Source organism: Mauremys reevesii, linkage group 14 (assembly GCF_016161935.1).
Source record: "Mauremys reevesii isolate NIE-2019 linkage group 14, ASM1616193v1, whole genome shotgun sequence".
Lineage (NCBI taxonomy): Eukaryota > Metazoa > Chordata > Testudines > Geoemydidae > Mauremys > Mauremys reevesii.
Genome location: NC_052636.1, coordinates 12737690 through 12761218, shown reverse-complemented (window position 1 = coordinate 12761218; position 23529 = coordinate 12737690). Strand labels below are relative to the sequence as shown.

The 23529-nt window shown below is 50.9% G+C and overlaps 1 non-coding gene and 1 pseudogene across 1 annotated transcript; both read left to right on the top strand.

Moving 5' to 3' along the window:
* The window catches only part of LOC120381498, a 384534-nt pseudogene that overhangs the window by 77673 nt on the left and 283332 nt on the right, over positions 1-23529 (top strand).
* TRNAA-UGC lies at positions 23047-23118 on the top strand. The gene has a single exon. It is a non-coding gene; the product is annotated as a tRNA-Ala (tRNA).

Sequence of the window (23529 nt, the reverse complement as noted above, 5' to 3'; positions counted from 1 at the left end):
AGGGGGTCCCAAACGTGGGGGTGGGTGTGGGGGGCAGAGGTCTGAGAGGAGATCAGGGATGGATCCCAGCATTGTGGGAAGTGGGCAGCATGGAGAGCCCAGGCCTGGCATGGGGACAGGGAAGAGTGACTCTGTCCTTCTAAACTCACCAACTGCAGACTAGGCAGGACTGGAAGAATTACGTATTTGTTGGTAAATGTCAATTTCAGTGTAAACGCACAACCCAATGGCAAAATATTTCCATTGATGATAATCAAAATTGACAGATGGGCAAAGTAAGAAACATGCTGCTTGAGAACTTATCCTGTTCTAATCCTGTTGGGGTCCCTTCTGCCTTAGATGCCACCATGTGGGTGTTTCATTTCCCTCCCTATTTTCACACAGAGACACAATGTCCTTTGCATGGATCCATGAACAGCAAAATCTTCCTGTGTTGCTTGTTTGAGCCAGAGCATTCGATTCCATTGACACCTTCTCTCCTGCAATGGCAATGGTCAGACAGAGGGGACGTGGCCACCTTCACCCCTGGCCGTGAGATATTCACTGTCCTCTTTCTTCAGGCTGCTGCTGTTATTCCATGAATCCTCAAGGATGGAATAAAAAGCTGAGTTTACTCCAGGGTGAGGAAAGAAAGGAGCCACCAACTCCTTGAAAAATCTCAGTGCCCAGAGAAAACCTGCCCCTGTTATTGGAATCCCTGATGTGTTGGTGGCTTGTTTATTTACACTGAGGATTGAGTCCTGCTTAGTGCACCGTGTTTGAGAATGAAAATCCTAACCTGCCCTTTGAAATAACAAAAGCAGCAGGACGTGTTTCTGTCCCTGCCCCAGAGCAGACAGACCAATGGAGAAATGCCATGAGTCCAGGGTAATACTCCCCTGCGGTTTTACCATTTCCACTTGCTAAACTCCCTCCCAACCTTCTGGGCTCCTGGAGCAGGGGACTGAGCCTGAGCCGAGACACGGACACTGCGACTTTACAGCCCAAGCAACATGACCCTGATTAATGTGACACGGGCCAGTCGTGGGTGTTTCATTGCACTGGAGACGTAGCCTAATGTTATGTCTACACTGTGATTAAAAGACCCAGAGCACCTGTCGCAAAGCCCGGGTCAGCTGACTCAGGGTTATGGGGCTTGGGCTGCAAGAGTATAAAATTACAGTGCAGACAGATGGGCTTGAGCCCAACCTCTGAGACCCCACGAGGGGTGAGGGTTTCCGAACCCAGGCTTCAGTGTGAACACAAATATCTGCACCGCAGTTTTTAGCCTCTCAGCTTTAGCTTCATGAGCCCACGTCAGATGGTCCAGGCCAGCCATGCTGCCATCTTTATCCCAGGAGAGATGGACTCTAAGGGTACGTCTCCATTGCAATGTCAGCCCAGGGGTGGCACACTGTGCTCAAAGCAGCACCCTGGAAGCCCCATATTCACCACTCTCATATAATGATAATACGGTTTGTACAAAGTCTACCTGGTGAGGTGTCATTTCAAAAATCTTGGTCTGTTGAACATTACTATTGTGTTGGATTGTGTGTGTAGCATTGGCTGGGAAGTTTTGCTCTGTGTGTGTTACTGAGATGAGGTTGGGAAATGCCCACCACCAGCCTTTCAGGTGTGACAATGGAGGAGCCAGACTCGCTGCTGGCCCATTAAAGGGATCCACACTCCCAAGGACTATCCCAGGAACCGTGTACAATGCAGACTTCTCCGAGATAACACAGCGACAATGGACACTGCTTGACTCACATCCTAGCAAAGGTACTTCCTAGCCAGTTGGAGAAACTATGAAGAAGGGGGTAGAGACATTGTGAATTGGCCTCTCTCCCCCACAACTCAACACCTGTAAACACATCTGGAGGACAAACACTGTTAGGTGTGAGAAGTATAAACTGTTTAATACGTTCAATTAGTTGGTTAATAAGATGTTTATGAAGTAAATCACTGGCTTTAAAATAAGATCCAATCTGGAGCATATGAACTATTGACCCCTGGACTCCATCTCTGAGAGGGGACTTGTTTACCATCAGGACACAGGCTCAAACCAGTCCAAACCGGTTTTTCCCGCCAAAACCAGCCCTCAGCGTTCCATCTCCTCAGCACTTTTCCCGCCACAGAAGTGATATAAGGACGTGCTCAGCGCCTGCGTGGGGCCGTCCCCCCCCCCCAGCGACGGCCCCTCCACGGTCGGGTCTTCCCAGCGCTCCCGAGCCGGAGAGTGATGAGCCCCCTGGGTCCCGCCGTGAGACTGAGGCACAGGAGGCCTGTCACCCCCATTCCTGCCGTCCTGCATCCCTGGTGTCCAGCCTCCCACGGAGCCCCCCGGGGAGTGAGAGACCCCGGGGGGGGGCACTGGGGCTGGGCAGGAAAGTGACTCTGCCCCAGAGAACCTGGGAGAAGCCTCAGAGCTGCCTCAGCCCCAGTGGGATTTGGGGGGCAGAGACTGGGGCCTGGTGGGGGGGGATCCCCTGTGGTGTGGGGGGAGATGGGGGGTGTCAGGCAGGAGGAGAAGCTGGAGTTGTAGGGGAAGGTCAGTGGGACGGGGTTGAACTGTCTCTGTGCAGCCAGGAAATTCCTGGGGGGGGGGGAGTGGCGGGCGGGCGCATGGGGGATGGGGGTTAATTGGATCCTGTCCCTGTTTGTGCCACTTGCCTCTCACCCCCGGTACAAATTCTCTCTAGTTCTGCCCCTTTTCTCTCTCAGTATCTCACACGGAGCTATAAAATCTGGGGCGATTCCCCCCCATCCCCTCCAATGATCAGCTCTCCCGTCCCCCCCGATTTCCCCCGTTCTCCCCATGAGTCTCAAACGTCAGTTTAAAATCTTCTCTAGTGAGGGGCATTTTCCCACCCGTTTGATCTGCAGCGATTTGTCCTTGTGTAGGTGGGAAATTGTTGCCCTGAGTCATTCCCCAGCACATGGCTGCCCCTGGAGTGGGGGTGGGATGGCTCAGTGGTTGGAGCACTGGCCTGCTAAACCCAGGGCTGGGAGCTGACTCCTTGCGGGGGCCATTTGGGGATTTAGTTGGGGATTGGCCCTGCTTTGAGCAGGGGGTTGGGCTAGACACCTCCTGAGGTCCCTTCCAGCCCTGATAGTCTAGGAGATGCCGGGTCTCTGCCAGGGCAGGGCAGGGGGCGGGGGGAGCTGGGGCCGGGTCGCTTGGATGGGCTCTGGCTGGGAAGGTGCAATTCCTCCTCCCGGCCGCCGGGGGGCGCTGCGCTGCGGGAGCCACGTGAGCTGCCCCCTGGCCCTGCTGCTGCTCCTGCTCTTTGGAGCTCTGGCCCTGGGGCTCCTGCTGCTGCCTGGTGGGTGCCCGGCTGCCTCCTGCTGCTCCCAGCCCCCGTGTGAGTGTCTGCGCCTCCCCGCCCAGAGCCCCTGCCTGCACCCCCGCCGCAGCCAGCCCCTGCCCCCTCCCCAGCCCCTGTCTGCCCCCTGCCCCCATTGCACCCCTGCCCTGCCCCCAGCCCCTGTCTGCACCCCTGCCCTGCCACCCCATTGCACCCCAGCCCCTGTCTGCACCCCTGCCCTGCCACCCCATTGCACCCCTGCCCTGCCACCCCCATTGCACCCCTGCCCTGCCCCCATTGCACACCCTGCCCTGCCACCCCCATTGCACCCCTGCCCTGCCCCCATTGCACCCCTGCCCCAGCCCTGTCTGCACCCCTGCCCTGCCACCCCGCCCTGCCACCCCCATTGCACCCCTGCCCTGCCCCAGCCACCTGTCTGCACCTCTGCCCTGCCCCAGCCACCTGTCTGCACCCCTGCCCTGCCACCCCATTGCACCCCTGCCCTGCCACCCCATTGCACCCCTGCCCTGCCCCCAGCCCCTGTCTGCACTCCCTGCCCTGCCACCCCCATTGAACCCCTGCCCTGCCCGCAGCCCCTGTCTGCACCCCTGCCCTGACACCCCCATTGCACCCCCGCCTGCAGCCCCTGCCTACAGCCACCTCCTGTTCCCAGCTGCTCCCCTGTGTGAGTGTCAGCACCCCGTTCCTCCTTGCCCACAGCTGCCCCTGCCACCCTCCCCACCCGCAGCCTCTGCCGCCCCCGCCTCCAGCCAGCCCCTGTCTGCACCCCCTGGCCAGAGCCAGCCCCTGCCATCCGTCCTGCCACAGCCCCTGCCACCCCCCTTGCCTCCTGCCACAGTCCCTGCCCGCAGCCCCTGCCACCCCCCCGACCCCTGTCACAGCCCCTTTCCCCGCCACAGCCTGTCTGCACCACCTGCCCACAGCCAGCTCCTGTTGCAGCCAGCCCGTGTCACACTCCCTGCCTCCAGCGAGCCCTGCCCCACGCCCCTGTCTGCAGCCAGCCCCATGGCCACTGGTGCCCTGCAGTTCCCAGGGCACTAACCCTGCACACCTGCTTCAATGAGGGGGGCAGGGAGCAGCTGGGACCCCACATGTGCACACCCGAGGGTGACCAGAGAGCAAGTGTGAAAAATCAGGACAGAGGGTGAGGGGTAATAGGATCCTATATAAGAAAAAGACCCCAAAATTGAGACTGTCCCAATAAAATGGGGACATCTGGTCACCCTAGCACACCCCAGGGAGTGGCGGGGACCCACACATGGGAAATGGAGCTCAGTTCTAGTTCAGGCCCATCTTTGTAAAAAAGAACTGTAGGTCGGGTTGACATACAGCTCTATTTTCCCAGAGATGTCAGGCTTTTAGGTTCTTAAATCGCTGTCTGGGTGGTAAATTTTAAAAATTCCTCCCGGGAAAATACGGCCGTATGGTAACCCTATTGGTACAAAAAATCCATCCTGTGGCACATCTCTTCCATCAGAACTTTTTATAGGGAACCGGTTGTTAAGATTTTAGCAGCTCATCACGGGAAGGGAGGCGCACGTGTCCCCCATGGGGACTGCCCAGACCCCGTTTCCCAATCCCAGTTGTTGCCCCCTAACTACCAACACAGTTGCCCCCAACCATCAGTTGCCAGTCACCCGCCCATCCCCCACTGCTGCCCCCTTCCTTTATCCAGGGACCCTTCAGCTCCCCCTCCCCCTCCCTTTTAATCAGCTCCTCAAAGGGCTCCCTGCTGCCCATGGGAATGGTGGGGGTGGGGGAACCATCACTTTCTGTTTATGTATTGGACAGTCATATAAAATCCAGTCCAACAGTCCCCCTTTTCCACTAGTTCGTTAACAGCAATATAAAATCCCCTCAGATCTTGGTGTTTTTCTCTCATGTTATCAAATACGCAGTTTGTGACACATTTTCTGTGCAAATCTCAAAGATTCATATAAAATACCTTAAACGTTTGCCCCACTTCTCTCTAGTTGTCTATTTCTAATTGAATATGCCCTGAGATTTCCCCCTGTCTCTCTAATTATAAAATACCAAGAAAATCTCAGATTTACACCTTTTCTCAGATTCTTGAACCTGGATATAAAATGTTTGCAAATGTTGCCCATTTCCTCTTTATTCATTTATCAAATATTGATGTGAAACACTCAGATTTTGCCTCCTATCAACAACTGATATAAAATCCCTCTGATTTTCCACTTTCCTCTCTCTAATTTGCAAAATGGATCCAAAATCTCTCAGATTTCCACCCTTTCTCTTTCATTTCTGAACGTTGCTCTCAAAGCTCAGGTTTTGACTCTTTCTGTGTCATTATCAAATGTCAGTTAAAAATCCTCTCGGGTTTGGGGCTGTTCCCCGTGTTTCTAAATCCCAGCAACTTCTTCCTTCGAGGGAACCTGTTGCCCTGAGTTCTTCTCCATCCTGGATGTTGTAGGGGGTTAAATTGCCCAGAGATCATCTTTCCCGACTCCTTTGTGATCATTTGTTCCCTCCTTTACCTCTGTTAAAATGTTTGCTGAAAAAAGAGACCAGCCAGATATTTAATATACATCAAAGCCAGAGGCCTCCCCCTGTTTGGGGATCAGTGGTTCCCAGCTGGTAACGGGAGAGTTGGCTGGACCCTTTTCTTTTCTCCAGCTCGCACGGGATGAGGAGGTCACTCTGAGTGCAGTATGAGTTGAGAAGTATCCCAAGCCCCATGGCAAATGGCCTCTGTGAGGGGTTGCTTCCCTCAGTGCTAAGATGCAGCCACCTCTGGGGTGGATCCATGGTGGCCATTATTTGCTAGTGACAGGCCATGGACATTTCTTACCTATTTTGTCCCTCCAGGCCTTCCATTCTCCTGTTCAAGAGACATCCCCCAGGGCTCCCTCTGCCTGTGTGACTGGCCAGCAGGGGGCGGTGGTCACTTTCTATCCAATTCTCAGGCACTGTGAGGTAACAGTGTTGCTGGGTGGGGGTGGGGCTGTGTGGGGAGAATGCAGCTGAAGGGGGATTGTGGTAGGGGGAGGTGTTTGGGTGGCTGGGCAGGGGGTACCCTAGTGAGGTTGGTGGGTTCTGGAGATTTGGGGTTTCAGGGGGTGGTTGTGATGTGCCCAGCCCTGAGGCTGTGGGTCCTGGAGGTGGGTATCGCTGGGAGCCTGTTGGCTGCAGAACAGCCGGGGTGGGCGTCTCTTGGGGAGGCGGGACAGGGGGTTAGAGGGAGCCTGGTGCTGTGCCAGGGGCTCTGTCTGGGCTTCCCCCGCAGACTCCTGGGATCGCTGCCGTGCCCAGTGCACAGAGTGTGTGTCGGAGAATCCCCGGCGCTAGGCCAGGGGGTGCCCCTGTAAGGCATCAGGGGATCCCGCAGGGGGGCGGAGGGGGTCCCAGGCAAAGGGCAGGGCAGATCCTGCTGGTGGGGGGGGAGTCCTAGGCAGTCAGTGAGGGACTGAGTTCCCAGTGGGGGTCCCTTTTGGGGGGTCTCTGGCTGTTGGGGTCTCTTGGTGGGGGGAACCCTTTGGGATTCCCAACCTGGCAATGAAGGTCTGGTGGGGGTTCTCTGGCAGGTGAGGCTCTGAGGGGTATCTGAGGTCCCTGGCCAGGGACTCTGGGGGCTGGGTCCCAGGGAATATCTGGGGGTGGGGGCTGGCTGGGGCTCTGGGGGCTGCTCCTGACCTCGCTTCTTCTCCCTGATTAGCTTATGCCAGAATCCTGGCTCCAAGCACTGCCCGACATTCCCCGGCCAGGCCCAGTCACTGTGATAACTTTCTAGCCACTTATCAGACACTGTGAGGTGAAATCACAGATTTTTGCTCTTCTCCCCTCTTGAAAACTGCAGGAACTTCCAGTTCCATTGTCCTAGATTGTCCAGTCCATTGTCCAGTCCTTGTCCTGGATCTGTGGGGTGAGGGAGGTGGGAAGGGGGTCAGCACTGCCACACAATGGTCTCTTCCACAGCGTTCTGGACTCATTCTTTCTGAACTCTGGTTTCATTGAGACCATTGTTAATCCAGAGTCACTGTATGGAAAGACAAGGAGTGACTCCGGATGGACAGTGGGGCAAATGAGATCAGCAATTCTCCCTGTGAGGAGGGGCTCTCGTTAGCTGCTCTCCCCAGAGAGCTAAAGGAGGGAAGCTGCTCAAACGCTCTGTCCCTCTCTGCTCAGGATACTGGGGTTCAGCTTCCTGGGTCAGACGCTGCAGCCTCCATTGTGATCTGGGAGACCAGGCTTAGTAGCGGCTGCTCCCCCAGTGGGGTTCTGTGCTGGGAAGTGACCTGAATTAAAGCTGCTTCTCTGCCTGGCCCAGGGGATGACTTTCTCCAGCTGGTCCTAGCCCCCTAGGGCAGCCCTGGGCCCTATTAATACTAAATTCTGAGCCAGAGTCTCCAGGTAACTGACAGACCTTAGGGAAAGTGCTGGGGACTGGCAAGAAAGTGACTCTGCACAAACAGCCCCTCCTCATTTCTCCTCCCAGTAGCAATTGCCAGGAGAAAATCCAGCCATGGGAGAGCAAAGCCCCCAGGAATGGGACTGTCCCAGCCAGAGGGGCAGGGAGAGAGGACGGGGAAGGAGAGACTGAAAGGGGCAGTAGTAGAAATGAGGGGGGAGAGATTTCCAGTTCTCTAGTCCACCCAGATACATGTATTGCTGCATCCCTGGGCAGAACCACCTTCCAGTGGACAAAACAAGGATCAGACAGAGGAAAAGCCAGTTCCTGACTCCATATTCCCCCTGCTGGGGTGTGGCTGCCGTGGGGTCAGTGTCCGAGGGAATCCCCCACAGTGACTCCTTTGGTTCTGCTCTTTCTAGCCGTGTGTTCAGAGACTTTGTTACGGGGTGAGGGGAGGGAGAAGGGAGGTTAAAAATGTGTCTGGGCTTAGCCTGGCAGGAGGGGCCAGATCTACATTGTAATAAACAGATTGAGCATTTCCCAGCATGGCAGGATCTAGGTGTCTGTCTGCAGGAAGGGGCCTGGGGGAATTCTGATGTGAAATTAACTAAAACCGGTTCTGAAATGCTCACAACTGCACTTATCCCCCATAAAGGTTGCAGAATGGCGTACATGTTTTGCTCCAGCTCATCCCAGCCTGGCGTGGGACAGAGAAGAGAAATGGCTGCAGTGGAGCCAAGTCAGGTATAGATTATCGGGGTTGCTGGTGGGTTCCTGCTGGAGGAGAGGGAGAGCAAATACACCGGAGATGGGAAGGTTTGCACAGTCTGGTTTGGAGGTTGGAGCGGGGCAGGAAATTCACAGCGTGGGGAAAGGAGGAGGCCAGGGTGTGGCAAACCTGCTGGGAGTTATTTAATAAGTGGCCTAGATTCTAGGAACAGACCCAGGAGGTTCGGAGGCGGAAATGCCCTAATTTGTGAAGAAAGAAAATAGCCCACCTCCATGGAGCTAGTCAAACTGACCAGACTCCCAGTGCTGGAGCCTGAGCTCACTAACCAGCGGCTGCTGTGAGATATGAAAGGGGCACCCATGAGTCAGGCTTATTGGAGCTGCCTCTCCTTCATATCTCGCTCCTCACAATGAGGAGGTTATTGGGCTTCCTACCAGGAGTTTTCCTGAACCCTGCTAGGGGCTCCATCTCCTGTATCAGTCGGTGGCTAGTAGGTGTGTGATGGATCTGCTGGGAGAGACAAGGGCTCTCTCTTCGTCCCGTCACCCTTGTATTTGCTGGAGCCGCTGCGCGGGGTGGGGGTGGGACTCTGTTGACTGCGATCCACCCAGAGCTTCCATTTGATTTGCTCCTCTCTGCCACAAATGGTGGGGCTGTGAGTGGGGAAAGAGGTCCTGAGTGTTGGACTCTTGCTCTTTCAGGGGCCGGTGACCTTCGAAGAGGTGGCTGTGCATTTCACCAGGGAAGAGTGGGCTCTGATGGACCCCGCTCAGAGAGCCCTCTACGGGGATGTCATGCAGGAGAACTATGAGAATGTGACCTCGCTGGGTAAGGGTTCCTGTTCCTCTGTTCTTTCAAATGATACCTCACAAGCCATACTGTGTACAAAATTGATCATAATTTTCTAGAAGAGTGAACACAGGGGTGTAGACAGATACAGTGTCTGTGTGTGTGTGTGTGTGTGTTCCCAGCAGATATGTGGGTATTTCAATCCCTCACAAACATAGTGTTTGGCATCTTCAAGGACCTGGGGAACTGGTCCTGGGAATTCACTGGTTTACCAAGTGTGACACTGTATGGAATTGTGAGACATTTTGGTATTAATAATAAAATAATAATATAATCTGATAAAATTGCAATGAATCGTGCTAGTTATGCCATGTAAGGTGTCAGTGAAAATGTTATGATTTGCCAAGTATGATAATTTTGTTTCTATGTTTGTATCACCTTTGTATTGTGAGTTATAGATATGTAGGGTATATCTGTATTTCCAGACTTGTGCAGTGTTTCTGGGTGACACCCCCAGATATATTGGCATCAGCACTGCCCCCTGTTTGATGGCCCATTGAGAGTCATCAGCTGTATAATGAGCCCATGGAAAGGACCAAGGATACACCTATTGAGTCAGCAAGACATGCCGGGGTATGCCTGTGTAATGAGAACTTCAAGGCTTTTCCATGCCACGTGCTGTGAATCTTGTATTTGGGACACAGGAAGTACAAGCCACACGGCAAAAGGAATGTAAAGGGCAGCTGCATCATCTCCATTTTGTCTTCATTCCCCCTTCCTACCTCTGGAGCAACTCCTCTACAAACTGAACCCTGGAACAAAGGACTGAATAACCCATCCAAGCTGTGGATGTGTTCCAGACAGACTTTCACGCCAGCAACTCACCAATACTGCTAAGAACCTGATATATCCATTTTGGAATGTATCTGACTGCGTTCCCATTTAACTTCTTTCTGTCTTTCTTTCGTTTAAACCTTTAGTTTAGATGCTAAAGGATTGTCTGGAAGGATGGAATTTTGGGTAATATCCAAACCTATACTGACCTGGTGATGTGGCTGTGACCCTTTGGGGTCAGAGGAACACTTTGTTTATGTGAGCAGAGTTTTTAAATAACCTCTCACTGTACTGGACCTCGCTGCTGATTAGGAGCCAGAGAACTGGGATGGAATAAAGGGGGCCGTGTGATTTCTTTTTTCAGCTTCTCGATAACCCAGTTGGTGACTGGTCAGTGAGTTTAACTTCAGTGTTAACCAGCAGTTCTGGGAGCATCTGCTCTCCTTTTCAGCCTGCCCTAACTTTGGCATTTTCAGTGAGAACTGCCCTGGCCCACCAGGCCACACTAAGCACTGAAGTTAAATTAATAGAATGTTTGTTTTTATGACCAAGTCTTATGAAATCAACTGAACTCCTTTGTTTTCTTTCATCTGAGCAGGGTTTCTAGTTTTCCAGCGTGATGTGATCTCCCAGCTGGAACAAGGGGAAGAGCCATGGGTCCCAGACCTCCAGGGTGCAGAGGAAAGAGAGATCCTGAGAACTCCTGCACAGGTGAGGAAACATTAAACCACCTCAGAATCTGTAAGTGCCTGAAGGAAACATCTGGAATGCCTAACAAAGCCCTTGGGAGGTCTCTCAGTTCATTATTGTCCCTAGCAGGGGTCGTATCATCAGGGTAAATATAGTTCATGGCTTCCTATAGATCCTAGCAGACACCAGGCAGTAGCTTCCTCCCTTCCCCCTGCGTATTTGGATGGGATGTGAAGGCTGAATTCATCCCCCTCCTCTCTCCTATTTGGGGGAAGAGTTTGGGAGTTCAGCTCCTGATTTTTATTTGACCTGTCTTCAGCACTTGTTTTTGTTTGGTCTTCCCCTTTCCATCCCTGTTTGAGGTTTCTGTCTCTGTCACAGCAGGTGATGCAATGGCATGTGAGAAAGAGGAGCAGAATTCTCAGCCTGAAAATGTTGAGCCAGTGGGTAAAAACAGAACATTATCGCAAAGATCAAAAAGGAATGTGTCCAGGAGTCATGAGCAGGGAAAATCCTGGGAGATTCAGCACAGACCAAAAACAGATGAAGGAAACCAGCCAGGGAAGAAAGTGGATAAATTTATTTCCTCTTGGGGAACTCAGAAGGTCCTCATGGAAACCACAACACAGCAGGATATCCTCAGCCGAAAGAGAAAAAATACATGCAGTGAGTGTGGGAAAAGCTTCACTCAAAGATCAGCCCTTTCTGTTCATCAGAGAATCCACGCAGGGGAAAGGCCCTTTGAATGCTGTGAGTGTGGGAAATGCTTCACTAGCAGCTCAAACCTTTCTCAACATCAGAGAATCCACACAGGAGAGAGGCCCTTTGAATGCCGTGAGTGTGGGAAATGCTTCACTAGCAGCTCAGACCTTTCTAAACATCAGAGAATCCACACAGGGGAAAGGCCCTTTGAATGCCATGAGTGTGGGAAAAGCTTCACTAGCAGCTCAGACCTTTCTAAACATCAGAGAATCCACACATGGGAGAGGCCCTTTGAATGCAGTGAGTGTGGGAAAAGCTTCACTCAAAGATCAGCCCTTTCTAAACATCAGAGAATCCACACAGGGGAGAGGCCCTTTGAATGCTGTGAGTGTGGGAAAAGCTTCACTAGCAGCTCAGACCTTTGTAGACATCAGAGAATCCACTCAGGGGACAGGCCCTATGAATGCACTGAGTGCGGGAAAACCTTCAATCGCAGTTCGCACCTTATTAGGCATCAAACAATCCACGGAGGAGAGAGGCCCTATGAATGCCGTGAGTGTGGAAAATGCTTCACTAGCAGCTCAAACCTTAGATTTAATTTACCCTGGTTCCTCAACTGTTGCTACAGCTCTAGTACCCATCAATCCAAAGACTGAGAGAAATGGAGAGTTCCAACCATTGTCCTTTTAGTATCTTATTGTTCCTCTCTGTTTTTTGTGCTGGCCTTTCTATTCTATCATTTTCTGCCTTTGTTTAGTGGTAACAGTTGGTTTCCATCACTCACGTTTATTTGTTTAAATCTCTATCCGTTGTTAAATAAATTTTTTTGCTTGTTCGATAACTGTACTCAGGTGCTGTGTGAGATACAGTAGCAATGGTCCACAGTAAAACTAGTAACCTGGGATACTTGGGGAAGAGAGGATCTGGGATTTCACCGAGTATCTGGTGATCCGGGCTGGACCCCAGAGGGGGACACATTGAAGTAACTCAGGGGTTAGGGTGGCTGCTGTAGCTCAGAGGAGGGTGCTTGAGTTCCAGCAGGCTGGTGAGTTTGGTCACTAACATCCAGCTGCCAAATGCAAAACTCCCTCTTCCTTGTGGCAGGTGGCAACAAGGAGACTCACAGCCCTCAGCACCCTGAGAGGGTCACAATGTGTCTCTATGTTGATCCACCTGTCAAATTCACACAGGGAAAGCGCCCGATAGCACAAAACTGCCCTATGAAATCATGGAACATGTGCTCTTCGCTCTGTGAAAGCATGTAAAGAATCCAAGCGCTGGAGGACAGGGTTTGGGTCCAGAGCGACCTAGACAAATTGGAGGATTGGGCCAAAAGAAATCTGAGGAGGTTCAACAAGGAGAAGTGCAGAGTCCTGCACTTAGGAGGGAAGAATCCCAGGCACTGCCACAGACTGGGGACTGACTGAGTGAGGGGGGTTTCATAGCAGCCTTCAACTACCTGAAAGAGCAGCAGTGTGGGCTTTCTCCTGGCCACTTTTGCTGGGCTGGGCAGGCGTCCTGGAGGCCTTTCTAGAAGAGAATTGGGAACTGAGTTAGAAAACCAATGTGAAAACCAGAACCTCAGGTTTAGACTCATTTATTTATAATATTAAATCTTCAATTCTAGTGTCACAGTCAATACAATTGCTTCAGCCTGATAGTTGCCCAAAGGGAAACTTAACGTCTCTCCAAGGGGAGTGGAGAGAAAACACTTTTCAGAGTCCAAGAGAGACAAGGCGGGTGAGGGTAAGAGCTTGCAGAGGACCAACCTCTGTTGGTGAAAGAGCTGTGGAGATAACCCAACACCCTTCTTCAGTTCTGTGTAGCCTGGAAGGTCGTCTCCTCCATAACCAGCAGTTAGAACATAAGAACAGCCACACTGAGTCAGACCAGTTCATCTCACCCATTCTCCCGAAAGTGGCCAATGCCCGGCACCCCAGAGGACCCCTGGGACCAACATGGATACACCACCACCACAAACAAGGTTAAAAGTCAATGCACGGGGAAGAAGGATCTTGTGTTTCATTCCTTATGTCCTAGTCCCATCATGTGGCCATTTCCTTTTCTTCCTTTCTGTTAAAAGCTTTGGTGTTTTGCACAGAAACATTATTTCCCCAGGAGAGACCCAGGAGTGGGGGCTGCATTCCTGTACCAAACAGTCACTGGAAGGGGGCAGACAGAGGCCTTTAGGATGAGGCGTCCGTCACTGTCAAAAGATCATCTCCCTCCTGCAGGTCACTGGCAGCCTGAATTTGTTCCTTATCCTCCCAGAGTCTGGGGGCTGGAATCAGCACTACCCAGCCGCTCCGTATGTAGCAGGAACAAACACAAACCTGGACTTTAAAACAAGCTGTCCCCTTCCTTCTCAGGAAAGATTTTTCTATGATTGAAGTTGAGCTTCAGTTCCGCTCTCCTAGGGCTGGGGCTGGTGTGGGGCCAGCTCCCAATGAGCTCTATTTTCACCTTTGCCCCCTTTCAGTCACACTGGGATGGTAACTCTGCTCCCAGCTGTCAGGCAGCTTCCAGCCCATCCACCCTACTCACTACCTCTGTGGTCATGTGTCACTCCCTCTGCCAGCACACAGAGTCTGCAGGAAAGCTACTCTTGCCAGATGCATTGGTGGTATAGTGGTGTGTGTAGGTGCTTTCCAAGCAGTTGATCTGGGTTTGATTCCCAGCCAATGCAATAATGGCTTTTCTCTTTTGTTGTTTCCTCATCTGGAAGTGGTTTCATTTCAGTCACATTGTGTTACAATCACATTATCTATAGAATGAGACAATAAATGCGTCAAAGTCCAGCAGGTCATGCAGGTGCTGTGGTATGGCCCCTTTCTGAGGGCCTGGAACACCCATTGCACATCTTCCTCTCTCCACTGTTGAACAGCAGAGCTAATTTTGATTCCCTTAGGAGTCCATCTAGAGGCTGCTAAGCTTGAATTCATGTTGGCCCAGTAGCCAGCACTGGGGCTCCCCTACTAAGAGTTAAAATCACTAAAAGAGCTGAACTTACTGAGCTGAGATCACTGAGTGCTGTATTAACTAGTGGGGGAGCCTGAAGATCTCTTGCTAAGCGACTGGCAGAGTTGAGCAGTTGGCAGCGTGTTGTAGCAGCCCATGGAACAGAGCGGAGTGGAGCAGTTTGTGGGGATGGCTGGAGCGGCTCACGGGTCGGCTGGAGGAGCGGCACAGCTGGTGGAGTGGAGCAGCAGAACTCCACGGAGAGGTGGAGCAGTTGGCCCTGGCCCACGTAAGGTGCCCCTTAACACCCTCTGTGTGTCTCCCCACTCCATCTCCACCCGTGCTGGGGGCTAAAACTGCAGATAATCTTTTGAACTCGGGGGGGTGGCACTGACCAGAGACTTTCGGGTTGTTGGACTTTGGGGTGATTGGACTTAAGACCCTAAGGGGGAAAGGACATTGCCAAACATACTTGGAGGTGGGTTTTTGTTGCTTATGGTTTGTGTTATAATCCTATTTGTGGTGTTTCTCCAATGTGATGCCGCATTGTTTCCCTCCTTTATTAAAAGGATTTTGCTACACTCAGATGCCGTGCTTGCGAGTGGGGAAGTATTGCCTCCTAGAGGCACCCGGGGGGTGGTATGTAATTGTCCCAGGTCACTGGGTGGGGGCTCGAGCCGGTTTTGCATTGTGTTATTGAAACGGAATCCCTGGATACTGAACCCAGCCCTTGATGCTGCCAACTCAGAGGGGCAGAAGGGTTACATTTATATTAAACACCTACTATACATAATAAAATAAATCTGACAGAAACAAAACCTAGGAAAAGTTTATTCTTTCTGCGTCTTATTTAAAGTTTTACAGTAATCTCTTGCTTCAGAATGCCTCAGGGGTCACCCATACTGTTTGCAATAGGATTCAGCATGTGGCTTGGCAGCTGACTCTTTACTGATTCCTGAACAGCTGGTAGCTCAATATTAATCTGAGATAGAGCCTATATGCAGAAGCACAACTCTGTATATATAGGGAGGGGGGGATTATTGACCTTTGTGTATATGTAATAGTTTTTGGTGTTTGTAAGACAAGGTATAATAATGAACTGTGGAAAAGTTCCTGTTTGGTGTGAGAGATGTTACCTATACCTAAATGCACTCCCCTTCCCCACTCCCAGCCCTATGCATGCTGGCTTGGGAATATCACTACTGTAGTGTCAGCTTTTAAGAGAGCTTCACATGCAGAGCCGTCACTAGGGATTTTTGCACACAAGGCAAGGAACAGAGGCAGCATGTCTGGCTCTTCCCTATTGGAGGGAAGGATCCACCAACAAATTTCTGCAAAAGAGCCGTATGTGCCGCCCCTCTCCATTGATCACAACCAGTGGCAATTCGGCAACGGGTCCCCCAGTCCCTCTCAGAGGGAAGGACTTGCTGCTGAATTGCCGCTGAAGGAGAGACTTTCTGAGCCCCTCACTTTCCGTGCCCGAGGCAAGTGCCTCACTCACCTTGCCCTCGTTACGGCAATGTTCACATGCACCACGTCTAGTATTATGGTAAGTTAAAACAAGCTACAGTACATTGGGACATTAATGCTCTATTACAGTGTTTGCATTAGCATATAACACTGAACAGACTAGTTAGGGCCAGCTTTAGGAAGTTTGGGGCCCACCCAATTCAAACATTTTCGGCGGGGCCCCAGCAGGGATGACTTAAAAAGAAAAAAAGGTTAAAAAAAAGCCTTTCCTTTCTTAGCAACCGGTTCCCTATAAAAAGTTCTGATTTAAGGGATGTGCCAGAGTATGTATTTTTGGTACCAATAGGGTTACCATATGTCCATATTTAAAAATTCCTCCCGGACAGCAGTTTAAGAACCAAAAAGTCTGACATGTCTGGGAAAATGCGGCTGTATGTTAAACCTACCTACAGTTATTTTTTAAAAAGATGGGACGGAACTAGAAATGAGCTCCATTTCACATGTGTGGGTCCCCGCCACTCCCTGGGAGTGTGCTAGGGTGACCACATGTCCCGATTTTATAGAGACAGTCCCAATTTTGGGGTGATTTTCTTATATAGGATCCTAGTAACCTCCACTCCCTCCTTTATTAAAAGGATTTTGCTACATTTGGACTCTGTGCTTGTGAGTGGGGAAGTATTGCCTCCTAGAGGCGCCCAGGGGGGGTGGTATGTAATTGTCCCAGGTCACTGGGTGGGGGCTCGAGCCAGTTTTGCATTGTGTTATTGAAACGGAACCCCTGGATACTGAACCCGGCCCTTGATGCTGCCAACTCAGAGGGGCAGAAGGGTTACACCCCATCCGGATTTTTCACACTTGCTGTCTGGTCACCCTAGGGTGTGCACATGTGTGTGGGTACCAGCTGCTCTCTTCTCCCATCATTGAAGCAGGTATGCAGGGTTAGTGCCCAGGGAATTGCAGGGCACCAGGGGACATGGGGCTGGCTGCAGGCAGGGCAAGGGGTGCAGCAATGGCTGGAGACAGGGGTGGGTGGGGTGGGCTGGCTGGCTTCAAGCAGGGCCATAGGGGGGTGCGGCAGGGGTTGGCTGGAGATAGGGCAGGGGGTGCGGGTACAGGGGGTACAGACCACCCGGTATGGTAAGTGCTCCCTCCTCCTCCTCCCTCCCCCACCAGGGGCTCCCCTGTTTCCACAGCCCTGGCCATGTACACAGCTGCCGGAGCCCTGGGGAGGTGTCAGGGCTCCAGTGGCTATTTAAAGGGCTGGGGCGATAGAAGCAACAGGAGCCACGGACTTTTAAAGTAGCCCACAGATCCCCACAGCCCTACCCCAGGGCTCCAGCAGTGTGGCTGTGGTGGCAATTTAAAGGGCCCCCAGGCCCTTTAAATTGTCCCCTGGAGAAGCCGGGCCACCCTGGTACAGTGCACTGACTCTTGCCAATACACCGAACCGGGGCTTGGGCACGGGACCCTCTTAGGGGCAGGGCCCGATTCAGGGGAATTGGTTGAATTGCCCTAAAGCCGGCTCTGCCAGTATATCCAGGACATTACTAGCACACTTTTCCCCCACCAATACCTAGTAGTTGCACTGTCATCTCCCATAGCTACTTAAGTTGCAGCTTTATTGTTAAAACTAAATTGGGAAGAAAGACAACTGATTCAGAACTTGTTTAATGGTTACTTTCTTGCTAAAGGGTGTAGTGGGGTGTAGACTTGGAGAGATGAAGGTTTCTATGATGTAGGCAAGATCAAGTATTTTATCCAAAACCAGAATACGAATGGTGCTGGTCTTCTTGGTGTCTGACCTTGAACTATTGTCAAAAGTTTGAGGGTGACTCTTCTCCTTCCTCATATTTTGGTTGAGGATTCCATTGATAAAGGGATTGGCCTCAAATACCTGGTTGTAGGACTCTTCCACGGTGTAGTTTTCATCTTGGGTTGCCCGGTCCTAATTATATTAAAGCATGTACTTTAGTCTTTGTAATTATCTGTTATAACTCGGTAGCTTTTTATGAAGGCAGGAGTAAAATAAAAGTAGCTGCAATAGTTTCATACTTAACTAACACTGAAAATGTACATAATTTAAATCAGACTCCTAATCTTAATTTTTGCTTAATAAATAAATCCATAAGAAAACTATGTTGGGAAACTGCTATAGGGAAGTGCACTTCTCCTATATAGGTCATAAGGGATCCTATCTGTCTGAAACTGGCTGCTATTTCTTTCTTTGTTCTGCAGAATGACTGATGCTTTTCAGACATCAGTTGTGGGTACAGAAGGGTTTCATTGCATCTTCTCTCTTGGCACCAGCTACTGTTCTCCCTTCTTGTTGTATTGATAGTGGGTGTATTGATAGTGTGTCTCACCTTTCTTTAAAATCACATATGCTAGGGACAGTCTTGTCCTCTTCTCCTCTCCTGATGTCACTGTAGATGCAGGCAGTGCAAAGTGTACTACAGTCATATAGTATCTCAAATGCAAAGCTGCATTTCAATGATCTGAGGTTTGAAGAACAATGTGGAACTCGCTGTTTTACGGGATGGCTCCATTTCATTCCTGTAGTAACATAACTGGTGATAGGAAAGCAGGGAGAGAGAGAGGTGTGTGCTCTGCAAGGCTGCTGGCAGAGAAGTGAAAATTTACATACTTCTAAATTTAATCCAGAGGCTCTCAGGTTTTTCTGCAGTTTCATACCGGAGCTCTGAGCAGTCATACTGCTCTCTTACATACAACGCAACTCCCCCACCTTTTCTGCCCTGCCTGTCCTTCCTGAACAGTTTATATCCATCCATGACAGTACTCCAATCATGTGAGTTATCCCACCAAGTCTCTGTTATTCCAATTACATCATAATTCCCTGACTGTGCCAGGACTTCTAGTTCTCCCTGCTTGTTCCCCAGGCTTCTTGCATTTGTGTATAGGCACTTAAGATAACTCACTGATTGTCCCGCTTTCTCGGTCTGAGACAGGAGTCCTCCCCTCTTGCAGTCTCCTGCTTGTGCTTCCTCCCGGTATCCCACTTCCCCACTTACCTCGGGGCTTTGGTCTCCTTCCCCCAGTGAACCTAGTTTAAAGCCCTCCCCACTAGGTTAGCCAGCCTGCTTGCAAAGATGCTCTTCCCTCTCTTCGTGAGGTGGAGCCCGTCTCTGCCTAGCAATCCTTCTTCTTGGAAGACCATCCCATTGTCAAAGAATCCAAACCCTTCTCTCCAACACCATCTGCGTAGTCATTTGTTAAAGGTAATAAAGGTAATAATTGGAGATATACCAATCTCCTAGAACAGGAAGGGACCTTGAAAGGTCATCTAGTCCAGCCCCCTGCCTTCACTAGCAGGACCAATTTTTGCCCCAGATCCCAAAGTGGCCTCCTCAAGGATTGAACTCACAACCGTGGGTTTAGCAGGCTAATGCTCAAACCACTGAGCTATCCCTCCCCCCTGTTTAGAAGGCTCTTACCTTCTAAACAGGGACGTCTGTTTTCTAGTAAAATCACTACAAGGGAAGGAGAAAACTCAAAAGAGGTTCCTCCTGACGCTCACGTCCGTGAACCTGAATACTCTCTCAGTCCTCAAAGAGAGACCTGGAGAAGGAGACTTGCTGCAGCAAAGCCACAGGGGTCTCTGAGGTTTCCCTGGCCCCTCGCCCCTCTCCTGCCCTGGCTGATGTCAGCATCTCTCTGTGAGGTCACCACCTCCCCACCACTTTTCACCAATAGTCTGAGGTCCTGCAAAAGGCCTTTGTGATGTCACTGCCGCACCCCTCCCTTGCTGTGCTAATGTCCTGCCCCTGGCCAGGCACTTTGGAGGTTTGAGCTACTCCCTGTGGATCACCCCACTCAAGGAGCATTCGTTCTAGGCAGCAAGCTGACTAGACAGGAAAACATCAGACGCTGCTCCCAATGCTACACTCAGTTTTTCAGAAATTAGTCGACTTTATGGCCAGAAGAGACCATTAGAGCATCTAATCTGACCCCCTGCATATCACAGGCCTCCTGTATGACACAAGAGCTACTTTGGGGGCAAACACATTCCAGAAAGGCATCTAGTCTTCATGAAATGACATCAGGAGATGGCGAATCCACCACTTTCCTTGGTAGCTTGTTCCTGTGGTCAATTATCCTCGCTGTTGAATATTTGTGCCTTTGTTGTAATATGAATTTGTCTCTTTTCACCTTCCAGCCATTGGGTCTTGTTAGGCCTTTCTCTGCTAGATTCAAGAGCCCTTTAATACCCAATCTTTTATCTCCATTAATGCACTTCAACACTTCAGTGAAGTCACCTTTCAATCTTCTTTTGATAAGCTGGACAGGTTGAGCTCTTTCAATAGCTCACTAGAAGGTATTTTTCTGCAGCCCTCAGGACATTTGGTGGCTCTTTGCTGCCCCAGCTCCAGTTTCACAACATCTTTTCAAATGAGGACACCAAAACTGGAGGCAGTATTCCAGTATCAGTCTCACTGATGCCATGTCACCTCCTGTGACGTTACTGACATAATCTGTAACTGTACAGATCACCATTGCAACCGCTGTTCTATATTTGCAGACAATATTGTAGAAAGGTTGTCGTGTAAGGGGTCTATGGAGAGGTTCTGATTGGCTGATTATAATGATGCTATCTCTAGATGTGTATCATTTTGTAGTTGATGTTATAAGTATTGGCTCTGTTCTGTCCATATTTCAAACTTGTGCTCTGCTTCTGGGAACACCCCAGATAAGTTGGTGTCAGTTCTGCCTAGCCTGCTTGATGGCCCATTAAAGACCATCAGCTACACAATCGACCCACTGAGAGAAGGCAGATACGCCTTGTGACTCAGCAAGATCTGCAGGGACCTGCCTATGGATGAACTCTAAGGTTTTTCTATGCCACGTGCTGGATAGAGTGTCCTTGGGACAAAGAAAGCAAAGACCACATGGCAAGAGACTAGAAAAGGCTGATGCCTCGTCTCCATCTTGTCTTCAGTCCTGCTTCATACCTCTGGAGGGACTTTGCTACAAACTGAAGCTCTAGACAAAGGACTGAATGACCCATCCCAGTGGGGGATGTACTCCAGAGACTTGATTTGAACCTGCAGTTTATTCCATCACTGCTACAAGCCTGAACCAAGAACTTTCCCATTACTGTATGTGAAGGGTTAAAATCCATGTGCATTTTATATAACAACCTGGTCTATGGATTGTGGCAGCTCTTTTCCAGACCCGAAGTCCAGACTATGGTCTAGCCCACTATGACTCTTTTGATGGTTTAAATTACACTCACAGGCACTGAGGATAGAGTTACTGAAAGTTTGGGAGTGAGGAGCTGATAGGTCAGTGGTCCAGTCCCCTCACAGATGACCCCGACCTTCTGGGGTCTCAGCTCACACCAAATGCTCATTGTGGCTGCCAGAATCTGTGGACAGCTCGTTTAGTTTACGCCGAGGGTTGAGTCCTGCTTCGTGCACCGTGTGTGAGAATGAAAATCCTAAACCGCCCTTTGAAATAACGAATGCAGCAGGACGTGTTATTGTCCCTGCCCCAGAGCAGACAGACTGATGGAGAAATGCCATTGAGACCAGGGTAATACTCCACTGCTGTTCTACCTTTTTTACTTGCTACACTCCCTTCCAGCCTTATGGGGTATCAGAGCCCGGTACTGAGCCTGAGCCGAGATATCTACACTGCAAATTTACCACCCCACAGCCCAAGCCCCGGGAGCCTGAGCTGGTATGGGGCAGCCCTGGGTGTTTCATTGCAGTGTGGACATAAGCCTATTGTGTTTCATTTCTTAGGTTCTGCTGCCATCGTGTGGCCATTTCCTTCCCCTCCTTTCTGTCCAAAGCGCAGAGCCCAGTTCCTCCAGGGGGAGAAGGACGTCTTTCTTCTTTCCTTCCTCAACAGCCCCCTTCCCTGGGGAGCCCTTTGCTGGGGTCTGGGTGGGGAACAGCCATTTCTGAGGATTAATTTCACACCATATTGGGTGTTGATATATAGATTTTACAGCCAGACTAGATCAGTAGGTACCTCTGCTCTGACCTGATTCAGAACAGAGTCCAGAGAATTTTACCCAGTGACTCCTACATCCACCCCAAGATCTTCTGGCTGAACGAGGAGGGTTCATTCAGAAAGTCATCGTGTTTGGGTGTAAAGGTGTGAAATGATGGGGAAATTGGCCCTCTTTCAAGTTTAAATGTTGTAACTTCTACATCTAGACCGGGGTGGCCAACCTGAGCCTGAGAAGGAGCCACAATTTCCCAGCGTAACTGCCAAACGTGCACCTTTGTATGCAACTACTGAGTCAATTGTGAGCCTTCCCATCATTGTCCTTTGCTCTTAACCCTGAGGCTATTGCCCCATCATTGGGGCCATTTCCGCCTCTCTTTCATACAGAAGCACAATTTTCTTTGCACAGACACAGGAACAGCAAGATCTTTCTCTGTCCCTTGTGCAAAGCAGGAGGCCAAATTCCATGGAAACAATGGACAAGCAGGGGCTCTGGGCACATCCAGCCCTGGCCGTGAGATGTTCCCTCCCTCTTTCTTTATGCTGCTGCTGCTATTTCATGGATTGTCTGGGATGGGGAAAAGCTGAGTTCACTCCAGGTGGAGGGGAAAGAACCCTGAAAATCTCAGGACCCAACCCTGCTACCAGGATCACTGAGGTGCTGGGAATCTGCCTGGGAAAGGGACTGTGTGAATTGTCAAGTTGGGGAATGAATAACAATCTACAAGATCCACCTCATTAAGCACTGACACAGGCTAATCCTGCTTGATAGAAGGGAAACTGGGAGCCATTCTTTGCTGTTCAGCCATGGAAATAGTGACCCAATTGCACCGCAGTGAATGTGCTGGGGAAAGCTGGACTTCACAGGCAGGTGGAAATAGCAGATCCTAGAAATACCTGGCGCTTCCCACACCACTGCTGCCACCAGGGCCTCACAGCATCCCCCACTATGACCTTGCAGCAGGGGATTGCAGCACCCCCAACCCAATGCAGGGGAGATGGCTGAGTGTATCTCTGCACCCTGAGACCAGGGCACCCACTCTCTCTGCCCCACACATAGAATCTGGCCCTGCTGAAAAGTGACCCCTATGAATAAGTCACCTCCAGGAGAGCAGGATTGGTCCTCAGAGAGGGGAATGGGCTTCTCATGAAGCTTATAGGTCACTGGATGCTCTGGAAACAGGAGAGCTCTGAGTGTAACCCATAGCAAACACAACCTGCTAGGGGATGTAGCTCAGTGGTTGAGCACATGCTTTGCATATATGAGGCCCTGGGTTCAATCCCCAGCATTTCCATTATCCTTTTTTTCACCCTGCTGCTTTGCTCATGCCCAGAGGGGATGTGGCCCACCAGTCTCCCTGCACCAGTTTCAGTCCTGCTCAGTGAGGGGCAAGTGACAATTGCATGGAAGGTCGGGGGGGGGGTTCTGCTCCTAAGTCACCTCGGTACGTTTAAGATTCCCACCCACTGTGCTGCTTGGGACAATGGTAGATGAGAAGGGTGAATCCTCCAGCACTGGAGGGAAAGGTCCCATCTGCACAGCCTGAGAGGCAAGGAAACAGAGGGGCAGTCAGTGCTCAGGGAGGAGAGAGGTCAGTGATTTACTCCCAGCAGGGGACACTGTCTTTTTGAGTATCAGAGGGGTGGCCGTGTTAGTCTGGATCTGTAAAAGGCGACAGAGTCCTGTGACACCTTCTAGACTAACA